Genomic DNA, 15453 nt, shown 5'->3' on the forward strand with positions numbered 1-15453 from the left:
ATCTCTGTCTGGGTCATTTCCTGCACTTTCACACGTTTTTCCCATCATAAGTTCTCATGCTCACATGTCATATTTTCAGCATTCTCATTAAGCATGCTCTGTCACCAGCTATAATCTCAACCACCAAAACCCCACAAATCCTCTACTGCCTCCACTCTTCCCCTTTAATCAACAGTAGCTGTCTGGGGCTAGTGAAAGAGACCTAAATGAGCAAGGAACTGTGAATAAGTCACCATTTCTAAGTAAGAAAGACAACCCACTGGTCCTGAGAGAGAGAGAGGGTGCAAAGCACATCAATGTAAAAATACCAAGGGCCAGATTTAGGTTTCAGGCAAAGGTAAGGTGACTGACGAGCAAAACACCTGCAAGAGTTTAATTTCCTGCAGCTTCTGAAAGAGGAAAAAATAGCACGGAGAAACTTGAACAAGCCGAAACTTGGGGGAAAAGCACGGAGAAACTTTCACCTTTATTTTGTTTGAGACAAAAGCTTCTCGGGACTTTATGCTGAAGATTTTCTGTGGAATATGTTCCCTTTCTTGAAGTTGCATTAAATGAAATCCTTGGATAAAAGGTGGGCTATTTCAAAACAGCAGAAAACTTGCAGTCTATTGTATTTTGCTGCCCTACCTTGCCCAAAAGAATATTCTGGTCCTTAATTTTATCAGCACATTTTCCAAAGAAAAAGAAGGCTTATGCGATCGCTAAGTCTATCTGTCTGTCTGTATATGTGTGTGTCTCCCTGATTACATTTTTGTTTGGTGTCCTATCCATGCCAAATTTTCAAGGCATGTCAGGGAGGATATGAGGATTCTGATCAGACTCGCATGTAACGTGAGGTGAGCATGCACTCATCTGTGCAGACAGGGTGGTGGATAAATGAAATGGCCTCCCATGCAAGGTGCTGGAGACATCAAGGGTAACTGAGTTCAAGAAAGTAGATGATAAGCACAGAGGATCCCCGGCATAAAAAAAGTGAAGATATCAACTGGGCTTTATGGTTAGGCACCAGGAATGAATTGATTGGGCAGGCTAGATGGAGCTTGCAATTCTTATCTGTTGTCATTTTCTCTATTTCTGTCACCAGTAATACTCACATCCAGGTTGCTGTGAATAGCACTGAGGTGGCACACAGGGAGATGGAGGAGCTAAAGGCCCATAACTTTCCAGAAGACTGTTCAAAGTAGGAAACACTTAGTTCCCCAGACTCTCCCCTAAAGCATTCTTTAACTGACTTCATCTTCCAGATGGAGGATGATGGTGTTGAGTCCTCATCCAATCAGTTGTCACTTTTTCTGCTGTCCATAGCACACTCAACACAAATGCCTCTTTCCAGAATATTTTTCCTTATCCAAACACACACAAAATCTGTCATTTGTCAGCAATCGTTACAAGCCCTTCCTTAAGCTGTCTAGGTAAGCTCTTGCTTTCACACACAGTCTCGTAAGAACATAAGAACATAAGAAATTACCATGCTGGGTCAGACCAAGGGTCCATCAAGCCCAGCATCCTGTTTCCAATAGAGGCCAAACCAAGCCACAAGTACCTGGCAAGTACCCAAACACTAAGAAGATCCCATGCTACTGATGCCAGTAATAGCAGTGGCTATTTTCTAAGTCAACTTAATTAAGAGCAGGATAATGGACTTCTCCTCCAAGAACTTATCCAATCCTTTCTTAAACACAGCTATACTAACTGCACTAACCACATCCCATGGCAACAAATTCCAGAGTTTAATTGTGCATTGAGTGAAAAAGAACTTTCTCCAATTAGTTTTAAATGTGCCACATGCTAACATCATGCAGTGTGCCCCCTAGTCTTTCTATTATCCGAAAGAGTAAATAACCAATTCAAATTTACCCGTTCTAGATCTTTCATGACTTTAAACACCTCTATCATATCCCCTCTCAGCCATCTCTTCTCCAAGCTGACCAGCCCTAACCTCTTCAGCCTTTCCTCTAGGAGAGCTGTTCCATTCCCTTATCATTTTGGTTGCCCTTCTCTGTACCTTCCCCATCGCAACTATATCTTTTTTGAGATGCAGCGACCAGAATTGTACACAGTATTCAAGGTGTGGTCTCACCATGGAGCGATACAGAGGCATTATGACATTTTCCGTTCTATTAACCATTCCCTTCCTAATAATTCCTAACATTCTGTTTGCTTTTTTGACTGCTGCACCACACTGAGCCGACGATTTTAAAGTATTATCCACTATGATGCCTAGATCTTTTTCCTGGGTGGTAGCTCCTAATATGGAACCTAACATCGTGTAACTACAGCATGGGTTATTTTTCCCTATATGCAACACCTTGCACTTGTCCACATTAAATTTCATCTGCCATTTGGATGCCCAATCTTCCAGTCTTGCAAGGTCCTCTTGTAATGTATCACAATCAGGGGCGGATTGACCTATCGGGGGATCGGGCTTCCCCCGGTGGGCCAGTCACTCCTGTCACGTGATTTTTTTTTTTTTTAAATTATAAAGTTTCCAGCCAAAGTATTAGGGGGCGCCGTGAGCAGTGGTATCCCGAGGGGAGCCAGTGCCCCCAGGCGCAGGGAGGCTCATGTGGCCGCCAGTGACATGCATGTAGCAGGCAGATTGGCAGGGCCGTGGGGAGCTCACTTCACCACGGCCCGAAGAAAAAGATCGCGTTTAAATGCGCTGATGCTCCTCCTCCTTCCTGCCTGCGCGGTCCTGGAAGTAAACGTTGCCGGAGCCGCGTGGGCAGGAAGGAGGAGGAACATCAGCATGTGCAGAAGAGGAGCAGCGCTTACGGGCCACCGTGAATCATCTCAGCGGCCGAAGAAGAGGAAGAGGCCCGGTAGCAGGGCCGCTGCGGCCTGAGAAGAGGAAGAGGCCCGTTAGCAGGGCCACTGCAGAGCCCATCCTGCAGCGACCCGCGAAGAGGAGGCACAGAGGTGAGAGAGAGGCTGAGGGTCTGTAGAGTGTGTATGTGTGCGTTCATGAGATGAGTTGAGAGACTGTGTGTGGGAGTGAGGAGCTGAATGTTTGCAGAGACAGCATGTAAGAGCCTCTATGTGTGTGAGAGAGACAGCATGTAACAGGGAGAGCCTGTGCTTGAGCAAGACAGCATGTGGGAGTGAGAGAGAGCCTGTGTGTGTGTCTGTGTGTGAGAGAGACAGCATGTGAGAGCCTCTGTGTGTGTGAGAGAGACAGCATGTGACAGTGAGAGCCTGTGTGTATGAATGATTGTATGAGAGAGAGCATGTGACAGTGAGAGCTTGTGCTTGAGCAAGACAGCATGTGGGAGTGAGAGAGAGCCTGGGTGTGTGAGGGTCAGATAGCATGTGCAAGAGAGAGACTGTGTGTATGAATGATTGTATGAGAGAGAGCATGTGATAGTGAGAGCCTGTGCTTGAGCAAGACAGTATGTGGGAGTGAGAGAGAGCCTGTGTGTGTGAGAGTCAGACAGCATGTGCCAGTGAGAGACTGTGTGTATGAATGATTGTATGAGAGAGAGCATGTGACAGTGAGAGCCTGTGTTTGAGCAAGACAGTATGTGGGAGTGAGAGAGAGCCTGTGTGTGTGTGAGAGTCAGACAGCATGTGACAGTGAGAGCCTGTGTGTGTGTGAGAGAGAGAAATGCATGTGAGAATGAGAACCTGACTGTGTGTTTGAGGGAAGAAAATTGTAAGAAAAAAAGATAATATAAAAGGAATAGGAAAAAAAATAAGAAAGGGAAGGTGGAAAAAAAAAAGCCTGTGACCAACCGATTAGAAAACTAACATCAGCCAGCAAAGGTAAAAAAATAAATAAATTACTTTTTAGTGATTGGCACATGTAGTCTTTGGGAATGTGCAAGAGTAGCACTTTCTCTATGCGGATCACACAATATACGAGATCAGCATGGAGGAAGTGGAAGCCCACGGGGCCTGCACAGAGGAGGCAGCAGAATGGGCTTCAGTGCCAGTAGCAGCAATCAGCACCTCCCCAATAGCCATGCGGCAGCAGTGACAGTGGCAGCAGAGGAATGAGAGAGGCTCTGAGGTTGCTGGTAAAAGAAAGAGAGGGAGTCTGCCTTTAGTGTGCATGTGTATGAATGGGAGTCTGCCTGGGAGTGTATATGTGTGAATGCATGGGTGCCTGCCTGGGGGTCTGTGTGTGTGAGAATGAATGTGTGCATGCCTGGGGGTGTGCGTGTGTGTGTATGAGCCAGTGAGTGTGAGAGCATGAGTGTGTATGAGAAAATCCAAGGGAGTAAGAGTTTGTGTATGGGTGTGTGTGTGGGGGGGAGGGGTGTGGAGGGAGAGAGAGTGTCTTAGAGCCTGTCAGTGAGAGCGAGAGGTTATGGTGGATATAAGAGCATGAATGTGTATGTATGTGAGAGAGAATGGACATGTGAGTATGTGTGAGAGAGAAGATAACCTCCTAATCCTCGACAATATCAGGGTGACTAGAAATCAAGAGCTCCCACAGAAGGGGACAGCAGGGGCTTTTTAAAATCCTTATTAGTTTTAATTATTGAATGTTATTTGATATATGTGCTGTTTTGAAATATTTTATTGGTGTTTGGGAAATTGTAAAAGTATATGATTTTAATTAATAGAAATTCTATTTATCAGTAGTTTTAAAATATTCTTTTATTATGGTTTTACTATTATAACTGATGCTTTGTTTCTTGATTTTATTTGTTTTATGAGGAATGGTGGTTCTATTTTTCTATTGTTAATACACGGAGTCTGGCTTCTTGGAGTTTCCATTTCAGTTTTTGTCATTTGTGCTCCTTCATTTTGTATTCTGTATTTGGTGAGAGTTTGTGTTCTGCATGCAAAGACTGAGATGAAGCATTCTTTTAGCATGTGGTTTCTCTGTAGGGATCTGTAGTAGCTTGGCCTGTTCTGTTTTCCTGATAGGAGGTGTATTGATATTTTAGATTCTGGTGTAATATTTGTGGTATTCTTTTTCATAGGTGGGGTTGTTATTCTTTGAGTGTTGGCAAATAGTACTGTGTTGATACGGGAGGACCATGCCGAAATATAGGGGTGTGTACATATATATGTAAATTATATATGTAAATTATATTGTATATGTAATTGGGTAACCATGGGCCAGTATGGAGAAAAATCCCCCGGGCCACTATTTTCCCTCAATCCGCCCCTGATCACAATCTGCTTGTGATTTAACTACTCTGAATAATTTTGTATCATCCGCAAATTTGATAACCTCACTCGTTGAATTCCTTTCCAGATCATTTATATATATATTGAAAACAAAGCACCGGTCCAAGTACAGATCCCTGAGGCACTCCATTGTTTACACTTTTCCACGGAGAAAATTGACCATTTAATCCTACTCTCTGTTTCCTGTCTTTTAAACAGTTTGCAATCCACAAAAGGACATTGCCTCCTATCCCATGACTTTTTAGTTTTCTTAGAAGCCTCTCATAAGGGACTTTGTCAAATGCCTTCTGAAAATCCAAAAACACTATATCTACCGGTTCACCTTTATCCACATGTTTATTAATGAAGCAGATTTGTTAGGCAAGACTTCCCTTGAGTAAATCCATGTTGACTGTGTCCCATTAAACCATGTCTTTCTATATGCTCTACGATTTTGATCTTGAGAATAGTTTCCACTATTTTTCCCGGCACTGAAGTCAGGCTCACTGGTCTGTAGTTACCCGGATCACCCCACAGGAACAATATTCCCATTCCCTTCAGAGCCCATTTAAGTAAGTGATATAAGAAACAGAATAATACCAAAACATTAATTAACCTTATCTGAAAGGAAAATAACTAATTAGGAAGGATGCTATATATATATTTTAACTTTATAATGCATTAGACATCTCTATGTCAACTTTTTAAAAAAAGTGTTCCCACTGCCCCAGTACGTGTGTTGTATTTGGAAAAATGCCTTTCTCCTAAGCTGGATTGTATGGGCCATATTGGGAAAAATCCTGATTTTAATACAACAAAATGGAATGTCTCTATTCCTAAGTAACATTTGAGCATAGGATCTTTATTTGACTCAAGATTAAAGGAGTCAAGCAGGGTGGCACGAGTAGGACTCTCATTCTGGAATGCTTCATGAAAGGCAGACAATCCAGAGCATCTGCAGTTTTTTCTGAATTCATTCCACTTTCATCTGCATTGCATGCCTTCTAAACGTGAGCATGTAATGCAGCCTAAATATCGGGTGATAGAAATAGAAACTTTCACAATTTTCAAATACTTTTTGAAGGGCTCCTGCAGGGATAATGGTGAAGTTTTGTGAAAATTCAATAATCACAAATTGTTTGCCTTGGTAGAGTTTTCCATAAATTCTAGATTACTATGCTAAATTGCTAATAAAAAACTTTAATCCCAAGGTCACAAGCTTCTTTATGTATTGAAAGAAACATTTTTCTGCTTTCTTGTATAAATCTAGCAATACAGGATGGGTACAAATTTTCTGTCCCATAAATATCACCTATATCCTGCAAAAGTACAATTGCATAACCATATTAAGGTCCTGCTCAAATACAAATAAGAACATAAGAAATTGCCCATACTTGGTCAGACCAAGGGTCTATGAAACCCAGCATCCTGTTTCAATCAGAGGCCAAACCAGGCTACAAATACCTGGGAAGTACCCAATAACTATGTAGATCCTATGCTACTGATGTCAGTAATACCAGTGGCTATCCCTAAGTCAACTTGATTAATAGCAGTCAATGGGCCTCTCCTCCAAGAACCTATCCAAACCTTTTTTAAACCCAGCTACACTAACTTCACTAACCGCATCCTCTGGCAACAAATTCCAGAGCTTAATTGTATGATGAGTGAAAAAGAATTTTCTCCAATTAGTTTTACATTTGCTACTTGCTAACTTCATGGGGTGCCCCCTAGTCCTTCTATTAACCAAATGAGAAAATAACTGATTCACATTTAACCATTCTAGACTTCTCATGATTTTAAAGACCTCTATCATATCCCCCCTCAGCCATTTCTTCTCTATGCTGAACAGCCCTAACCTCTTTAGCCTTTCCTCACAGGGGAGCTGTTCCATCCCCTTTATCATTTTGGTTGCCCTTCTCTGTACCTTCTCCATCACAACTATATCTTTTTTGAGATGCGGTGACCAGAATTGTACACAGTATTCCAGGTGCGGTCTCAACATGGAGTGATATAGAGGCATTATGACATTTTCCATTTTATTAACCATTCCCTTCCTAATAATTCCTAACATCCTGTTTGCTTTTGTGACTGATGCAGCACACTGAGCCAATGATGATTTCAATTTACTATCCACTATGACTCCTAGATCTTTTTGCTGGGTGGTAGCTCCTAATATGGAACCTACCATCATATAATAATGAAACTAATAAGGTGGACTTTGCTACTTCCTTGACACCAGTGCTAAGGTGTCCTTGGTAAAGTCCAAATTGGAGGCTGATATACTAGAGATCTGATGTCCCATAGTGACCACTTTGCCCTAGGTGTTCCAGTTTAGTATCCTGGTTTTGAGCTTGCATAGTTTCACTTGTAAATTTACACACTTGGGAAACAGAGTCAGAAAGAATGCCTAAACTTCTGAGTGTCATTTTCCAGATATCCTCCAAGGTGATGTTCCTCTAACAGCCAGAAGACATGCCAGCAGATCTAGTCACTACCCAAGGAAAGGGGGGGAATAGTAGAAGTGCTGGTACAAGAAGCTCTCCAGCCAGGGGAACAGGAACGTGTTTCCCCTCTATGTTCTTTCATATTAATCCCCTGAGAGCTGAGGTGTATCCCCAGTGGACTGTGCCTCAATTACAGTCACCGACATCTGTTGTCTCTCTGTCTCCTATGCTGCTCACCCCACCATGCAGCTTTGTTAAATAGTAGTAGGAGTCGTCAAGGATGCAAGCCAAATGCCACTGGATTTGAGCAAATGGAGATGGGGAGAAGTGCCTTTAAGCTTAACATCCAGGTCAGTGAGGTCATTAAACTTTTGTTCCTACCACCTTATGCCAACTGATTGACCAGCCGAAGCCAGTAGGATTCACTGGTGTATTCAGCGACTTCTTTGGCTTGTGCTTCATGCAGGTACAGTAGATATCTGGAATCCTTCTCTGTTTCTAGTTCCTGTTTCCAGTTCTGGTTCCTGTCTGTTCCTGGCCTATTGGCTCCTGTTCATTGCTGTTCATGCCTGTGACTTGTACCAGTCTATTCATGTCTCCTGTTTTGTTCCTGATTTCAAATGTATTTACTGGACTTGCTTGTTGTTACTTAAGGTGATGTCCTCAGCAAGTTTGCTCACTATGACCTAACAGCTGCTTCCTGCCATTTTAGACAAAGTGTTTATGAAATCTTTTATATTTGATTATGAAAGGAGACAACTCAGGTGGTGAGATTTATGATGTCAAGTTATGTCTGACTGAGAGCTAATCTGTGGGATCAAAGAGGAGATGTGAGGTAAAAAGGAGAACAGCATTTTTGGGGAACAAATTAACATGAGTAGGACAAGGAAATGAAAGGCTTCTTAAGGTCAACAATGACCTTGATCATTTTTGTTTTATAAATGCAATTAGAAAGCCTAATTTTGGAACTGCTTACAGAGTGTATTGCAAAGTGGCCATCTCTGGTCCTCAAGGGCCACAAACAGGCCTGATTTTCAAGATATCAACAATGAATATTCATTATTTATATTTGCATACAATGGAGGCAGTGCATGCAAATTTATCATGTGTATATTCATTGTGGATATCCTGAAAGCCAGACCTGTTTGAGGCTCTTCAGGCCCAAAGTTGACCATCCCTAGTGTAGAGGCTACTCTATTCTTTCTTTGATGCTGTATGTAGAGGAAGCAGAAAGGTTTTCCTATTAGCTTGATGCTCTATGGTTTTATGCACCAGAAAACATTTCCAAAAACAGAAATAAAATTTGAATTTCCTTGAAGTATGAGGGAGTTGCTTTTGACTTCAGATCCCAAGCTCTGCACAGACATCACAGCTGGAGCATTTTCAAAGTGTTTCTTCAGCCCCTGATCTAGCTGTATGTGATGTCGTCCGTGTAGAGGAGAGGTAAAGGGCACACATGCAAAGAGGAGGAGAGAATACAAAAAGGCCAAAAATGGGTTCCATGTCCTGCAACAGGGTCTGACCTTGAAAACTGCACAAACTCAATAAGTTGTAACATCCCTCAGGAGCTTAAAAAAAGCAGGACACAAATATATTTAATTGCTATTGCCTCCAAAGATCTTGGCAGCTGTGTGTGTGGTGGGGGTGTGGGAGGCTGTAATTTTCCTAAAAGCTATAGTTGGGAGAATCAGGCCCTGTATGTATGCATGCCGCATACAGATCTTTCAGTCTCCTAATAAAATATTGGTTTAGCTCAGCCACAGTACAGGCCTGTAAGCCCAAAACCAGGATAACCATAAAGCTCCCTGGCAAAAGGGAAAGGCCGATCCAGTCCTGTATTTCCCCCATGGCACGTATGAAGCTGGATATGCAGCTCTGATTTGCATACGAAAAGCAGGACCCTATTTCCATGCCTGCAATGAGGTAAAACCAGGACTGGGTCCGCCTGGCGCTTTTGACCTTACCTGTGAACCATGCTGAGTACTCTTGGGCATTTAAACAATATAAAGGGATTTGGTTCTGCATTCTAAAAACTGATGGTGCAGAGCTAAAATGAGAGAGTGTAGCTTTGGGAAAAAGAGGTCCCTGCAAGTCAGAAACGTCACAATGTAGAAAGCTACGAGAAATGTTCTTCTTGCTGGTGAATTCTCTCTTCTTGTTTTGGTAGCTGATTTCAACACCACCCGACGTGGAGCCTGACACAGGGGCGCAGGTGTCGGGAAATAGAAGTCTAGGTACAACCAAAAAAACCCCTATGCCCCTGAAAAGGTTTTCCAACAAAAAAAGCAAAGAAGAATCTAAAAAGGGTAGGAATGATTTTTTTTTTTCTTGTTCGCTTGTACTTTACTTTTTGAAAGTGAGCTTTCACTTTCACCTAAAGGAAGAAACTATTGCAAATATTGCAAGTACTGCTTTAACACTGCTTGTTTTTCCTAATTAATAGCTTTACAGATGTAGGGTATAAAGTTTTGGGCAAGTCATTTCAGCCCCCATTACCTCAGGTACTGTCTTAGGGGGTGGTTTACTTAGTGGCATTAGTGTTTACTGTGTGGTAAATGCAATAACACATGGAATTTTAAATACTGCAAGTTATCCCCCCCCCCCCCCCAATAATGCAGGTATGGTAATGAGCTGCTTTGCATGTTATTTTATTAGCATTTTCATGCTAATAAAATAACACGATTTGCCTGAAAAATCACAAGCCTTGTTGTTTTCATGAAAGTTAGCTATAACTCAGGCGTTGTAGTTAACTTTCCCTGGGTGCAGTCAAACACTATTGCACATTCTGATGGTCCTGGGGCCATGAATTTAAGAGGCCAAGCGACCCAAAGAAACCCCAGGAGTCTGGTGAACTCCTGTGTCCCACCAGCCCGCTGCTCCTCTGAGGCAGCCTCAGTATTGTTGAAAGTAAATAAAAACAATAAAATTGCTTAAGAGCCAGGCCCCTCTCCTCCCTTCTAAACCTCCATCCCATCTTCCAAAATCCTTCTCCCTCAGTCTCTAACCCTTCCTCGTCCCAGGCCAGCAAGCCCCTCTCCCACCCTGGAGCTTCCCTGAACCTCCCCCCTTCACGTACCATGCAATCCCTGGTGGTCTAGTGGGACCCGGTGCGTACCCTAGGCTCCGGGCCCTGCACCATCTTGTTCAATATGGCGCTATTATTTTTTTGCCCTAGGATCTGCAGGCCAAATACCTTGGTTTTAGATTTTTGGTATTCTTAATAATAGTGGCCTGCCAGTGCCAAATTGAGAGATGGTGCAGGGCCCGAAGCAACCCGCCTTCAGGATCAATGTGGTGCTAGCCATTTGCTATTATGAAGAATACCAAAAAACAAAAATCCAAAACCAATGTATTTGGCCTACAGATCAAAAATGTACAGGGCAAAGGGAGGTAAAGAGCTCCTACCTCTCTCAAATTCCAGCTCAAAAATCCTCAAAACACCCCTAAAGCTCACTCACTGATGTCAGACCTGGACTGGACCATTATAGCAACCTCAAATGGGGTGCTGTGGACAAATGGTACATTCCTCTGGCCTACACTGCAAAGCAGAGACATACTCCTTAGTAAGATCCCTAATGGAGCCTTACATATAGAATCATTCATCATATTGAGCTGGGAGAAACCCCCCAGAGAAAGTCAAAGTAAAAGGTACACAGGTTCTGCTCAGTTTGCATTTTGATCTTGAAGCTTGACTTGTAGCTGAACTTTCAATGGAATTTCTTCAGTGAAGGTATTTTTAACTTTACCTGCTTTGCAGTTTGTGATTGTACCCAATCTTTGTGCTTGGCTCTGTACGTACAGTGTTAAGATGCACTCAACGCTACTGTTTCTATTTTATGATTTGACCTCTAGGAGTAACAGTGAGAAAAAGCCATAAATCAGCTTCTGCAGTATCATTACTTCCCTTAGATTTCATTTTGGATAACAATGTTAATGAGTGCTAAGTAAGGAAAGAAAAAACTTTATTTAAAATATATTGTTTTAATGTTTTTTTTTTCAAATTCAGATTCTGTAAAACCACATGTAAATGACAAAACTACCACAGAAGAGATTCCTGATCCAAACAAAGACCCTATTCTGGAAAAAAGAGAAGCCAGCAGGCCAAAAGCAGATGAAGCAAGTGATAGAAAGTTTACAGGAATGAAGACAGCTCTTCAGCCTGGACAAAAAGTTAAAGGACGGAAATAAAACCGGAGAAAATCTGTAAAGGTCACATAAACCAATGCTGCCCCTAGGAGGGTCATGTTAGAGCCTATTTCATGTAGAAGCCGATTAAAAGTCATACATTTAATTGCAGATTATTTAGCACTGTAGGCTTGATTTGCTAAGGCTTTTCTCCCATTCCGTGTATATGGGTCAAAGCTTAAAGAATCAGGCCCTAACTCTTAGCATGGTGTTTACTGCCTATAGTGTTATTCTTTGAAGTCAGGAATTATGTTTCTTATCATAAGATGAGCACTGGAACTGAACATTTTAGTTTGATTTTTCCTACTTATTATTATTATTATTATAAGTAGTAGCATTCCTATTTTCCTTAACTCTTCCACAGTAAGGTAGCTGCAGTTAAAGCTCTCCATAGAGCTCAACTCTGACCTGGAAGAACCAACCATTATGAGAATAAAAAGGCTCTCTCAGTCCCCAAGTAACTTTGCTGTGATTCTTGAGTCATTAGAGTTTGACAATTGGTTGAATTTCACCAAAGTGATTGAGATGATTTATTAATATGGACTTCTGAACTCTGGGGATTGAGTTAAAGCAACTCAAACAGGCTGAATCTAAAGAGATGAAAGACTAGTGCTTAATCAATTAAATCTACTCACACCCTTCTCCAGACCTTTATACTCACTCCCTTAACCTAACCTTATACCCATAACTCCCTGTACCCACATGAAGAATAAATGATAAACATTATTTATTTTATTTATTCCAATTTGATTTCTGCTAATTCAGAAAAAAATACCCTAAGTAGTTACAAATAAAAGTCAACACACAAAATGACCACCTAATAATCATCTCTTTCAATTGTGCATAATTTAATAATAAAAAAATTAATACATTTAAAAAATTAAAAAGAAAACACAAAAAAAGCCCACCTTACATGTAATCCAACCAACACCAGCCCATAACCCTCCACTGCTACCTTAACTGAATATTCATACTCGAGTCAACATAAGATACTGATAACATATCTCCTCTGCACAATGGAGGTAGAACAAATCCTTAGAAGTTAAACAACCAAGATTTAGTTTTCTGAACTTCAAATAAGATACTTAGTCTGAATTTCAAAATATATTTTGTTCAGTGAATAGGGGCAAAACAGATAAAAAGCTGTCTTACAGGTAAGCTCTAATCTTAACCGAGAAGGTGGCAGAATCTGAATCTGAGGCATATTCTTCTGAGGAGAACAGTATGTCCTTGTCGGTTTATAAACCAACAGTAGCCCTTGGAGGTATTATGGGCCTGCCTGCCTCAATCATATAAACAAATTAATGCTGAAGTCGACAGCTCTACATCAATAAAAAAGCAAATGGTTTACAATGATATTTATTTAGAAAATCCTAGATTTAATTTAATTAATTATGAGGGAATGTTAGCTAAGCTAGTATAGTTAACTTGTTTCATTTTCTAATTAATTAAAGCCAGACAAACTGCAGCTGAATCTAAAGAGATCAAAGACTAGTGTGTAATCAACTAAATCTACTCACACCCTTCTCCAGACCTTTATACTCACTCCCTTAACCTAACCCTATACCCATAACTCCTTGTGCCCACATGAAGAATTACTGTGAACATCATTATTTATTTACGTATTTACTCCAACTTGATTTCTGCTAATTCAGAAAAAAATACCCTAAGCAGTTACAAATAAAATTCAACACACAAAATGTCCACCTATCATTTATATATTGCTTATTCTATCTATATAAAGATGTTCCCCTGACATAGGCCAATGCACTATGAAAATAATAATAAAGTAAAAATAAGTTAAAAAATTAATCAGGAACTCTCCAGGTAAGTGTCGGAAGCCACTGCCACTTAACCAGATAATTACTGACTTATCGGGTAACTGGAGGCGGCTGCTGGCACTTACCCTGATAAGTACCGACTTATCTGGGTATGTGGCAGCAGCCACCACTGCCACTTAGCCCAATAAATACTGATTTATCCGTCTATCTGGCAGGGAAACTACTTAGCAGGATAAGTACTAGCTGCTTCCCACTGGCAGAAAGACAGATAAATTAGCATCAGGAGTTAAAAAAAAATAATTGTAGTAATAATAATAATAGTATAGTATCGGGAGTTTAAAAAGTCATAGTAATAATAATAATCTGGACACTAAAAATGCACACTGAAAACCAGGCACATATTCTTAGGGCTCAGATTCTGCATCGACCTGTCAGTGGCGTAAAATAACATAACTGACACACACATAACTTCTCCCCTGTAATGGATGGAGATAAGGCCAAATGGCAGGTGCCTTAGTGGTTTGGGTCAGCATGTGGACAGGGTTGGGAGGTTAGTGACAAATGCAACAGCAAGACATTGCAGCTGAACACATTGCAGATCTGAATAAATCTCTCATTTTGCTGGCTGTCAACTTTTTATGACTTTGCTTTGCTCAAAAGACTCTCCCTTCCACATACTGTGTCTCACCAACCAGACGTCCAAGAGCAGGAAGAGAGGTACACTGTGGTAGCAGCCAGCATGAGCTGGTTAGGATCCCCCAGCCTTGGCCTAAGGACAATTTTTCAGTGACTGGCTCAGTGGACCCCAGTGTCTTCAGTACCTTAAGCCAATGTTTCCTAGCCAGTCTGCCTTTAGACATAATCAGGTGCGCCATGGAAAAATTACCATTGTCTGATGCTCAGATCCAGGCCAGCAACGGGCTCCGCTCTTAGCATCTCACACCAACAAGCGACACCAGCGGTGGCTCTTAAACATGTCGGCGCTCCTTTCTGAGAACATGTGTAATCATGCATGCATCTTCTTCCTAATTACAGCATGAGCCCCAGAGCATGGTAATTAATGAGCAACATGCAGGGCATGGATAGCTGGGCCCCTGCAGCATGCAGAGTCCTCACAGCACCTCCTCTTCTGAGTCTTGTCCCTAGGCTGAGCGAGCTGGGGAGAGCATGCACTGAGGACTGGATGTGACTGACTCGAGTGTTGGGAATAGCAGCAGTGAAGGAGCTCTAGCAGCCGCATACGACAGCCAAGTTGACTGAGCTGAATTGCAGCAGCACAGTGACTTCTCCCTTATCCTGCATTTGTTTATAGATGGAGCTGGTCTATCATTACAGGTTCACGAATTTCTCTGTCCTGTCTCTCTCTTTGCTTTAATGTTTGGAAGACAGATTTTTGGAGCTTTAAATGCTTTCTTAGCTCTTTTTTTGGCCACAAGAGTCCTGTCACTGTCCACATTACCTGCTCGGTGGAGGTCGGTGTGCCACACATCATTTTGTTAATGTAGGTGTTCCTTGGCCTTGAAAAGGTTGGGAAATGCCTCCATAAGCAGTGCCACAGATGGCACTGATGGGCAACCAGTGAAGGTGAAGTCAGTGAGAGTGAGTGCACATAACTTAGGAGTACCATAGGCCGTGTTGTAGCTGGGTTCATGCAGAAGGCTACTATCAGGAATCAAGCAAGTCATATAGACGGGTCAACTGTGGTTGGGTTTGTGCAGCAAGCTGTGAAGAGATAGTGGTAGTTCAATATCGCCCACAAGTACAGAGACTAGCTATTCAGGTTGAGATGGGGTAGAAAGGAGTCCAACCAGTTTCCTGTATTTTAATCAAACTATTATGCCACAATTTGCTTCATGATTTGTATTGTGCTATGTGTTGTAGTGTACAGTGGTCATGATTAAATAAAGAGACTTATTCCACAA

The 15453-nt window shown here is 41.8% G+C and overlaps 1 long non-coding RNA gene across 1 annotated transcript; it reads left to right on the forward strand.

Annotated features, from left to right (window-relative positions):
• The first annotated feature begins 306 nt into the window (after positions 1-306).
• Positions 307-15453, forward strand: LOC115085257. Its single transcript, XR_003854768.1, has 3 exons — positions 307-571; positions 9733-9871; positions 11572-15453. It is a non-coding gene; the product is annotated as an uncharacterized LOC115085257 (long non-coding RNA).

The sequence above is a fragment of the Rhinatrema bivittatum genome, chromosome 2, assembly GCF_901001135.1.
Source record: "Rhinatrema bivittatum chromosome 2, aRhiBiv1.1, whole genome shotgun sequence".
Lineage (NCBI taxonomy): Eukaryota > Metazoa > Chordata > Amphibia > Gymnophiona > Rhinatrematidae > Rhinatrema > Rhinatrema bivittatum.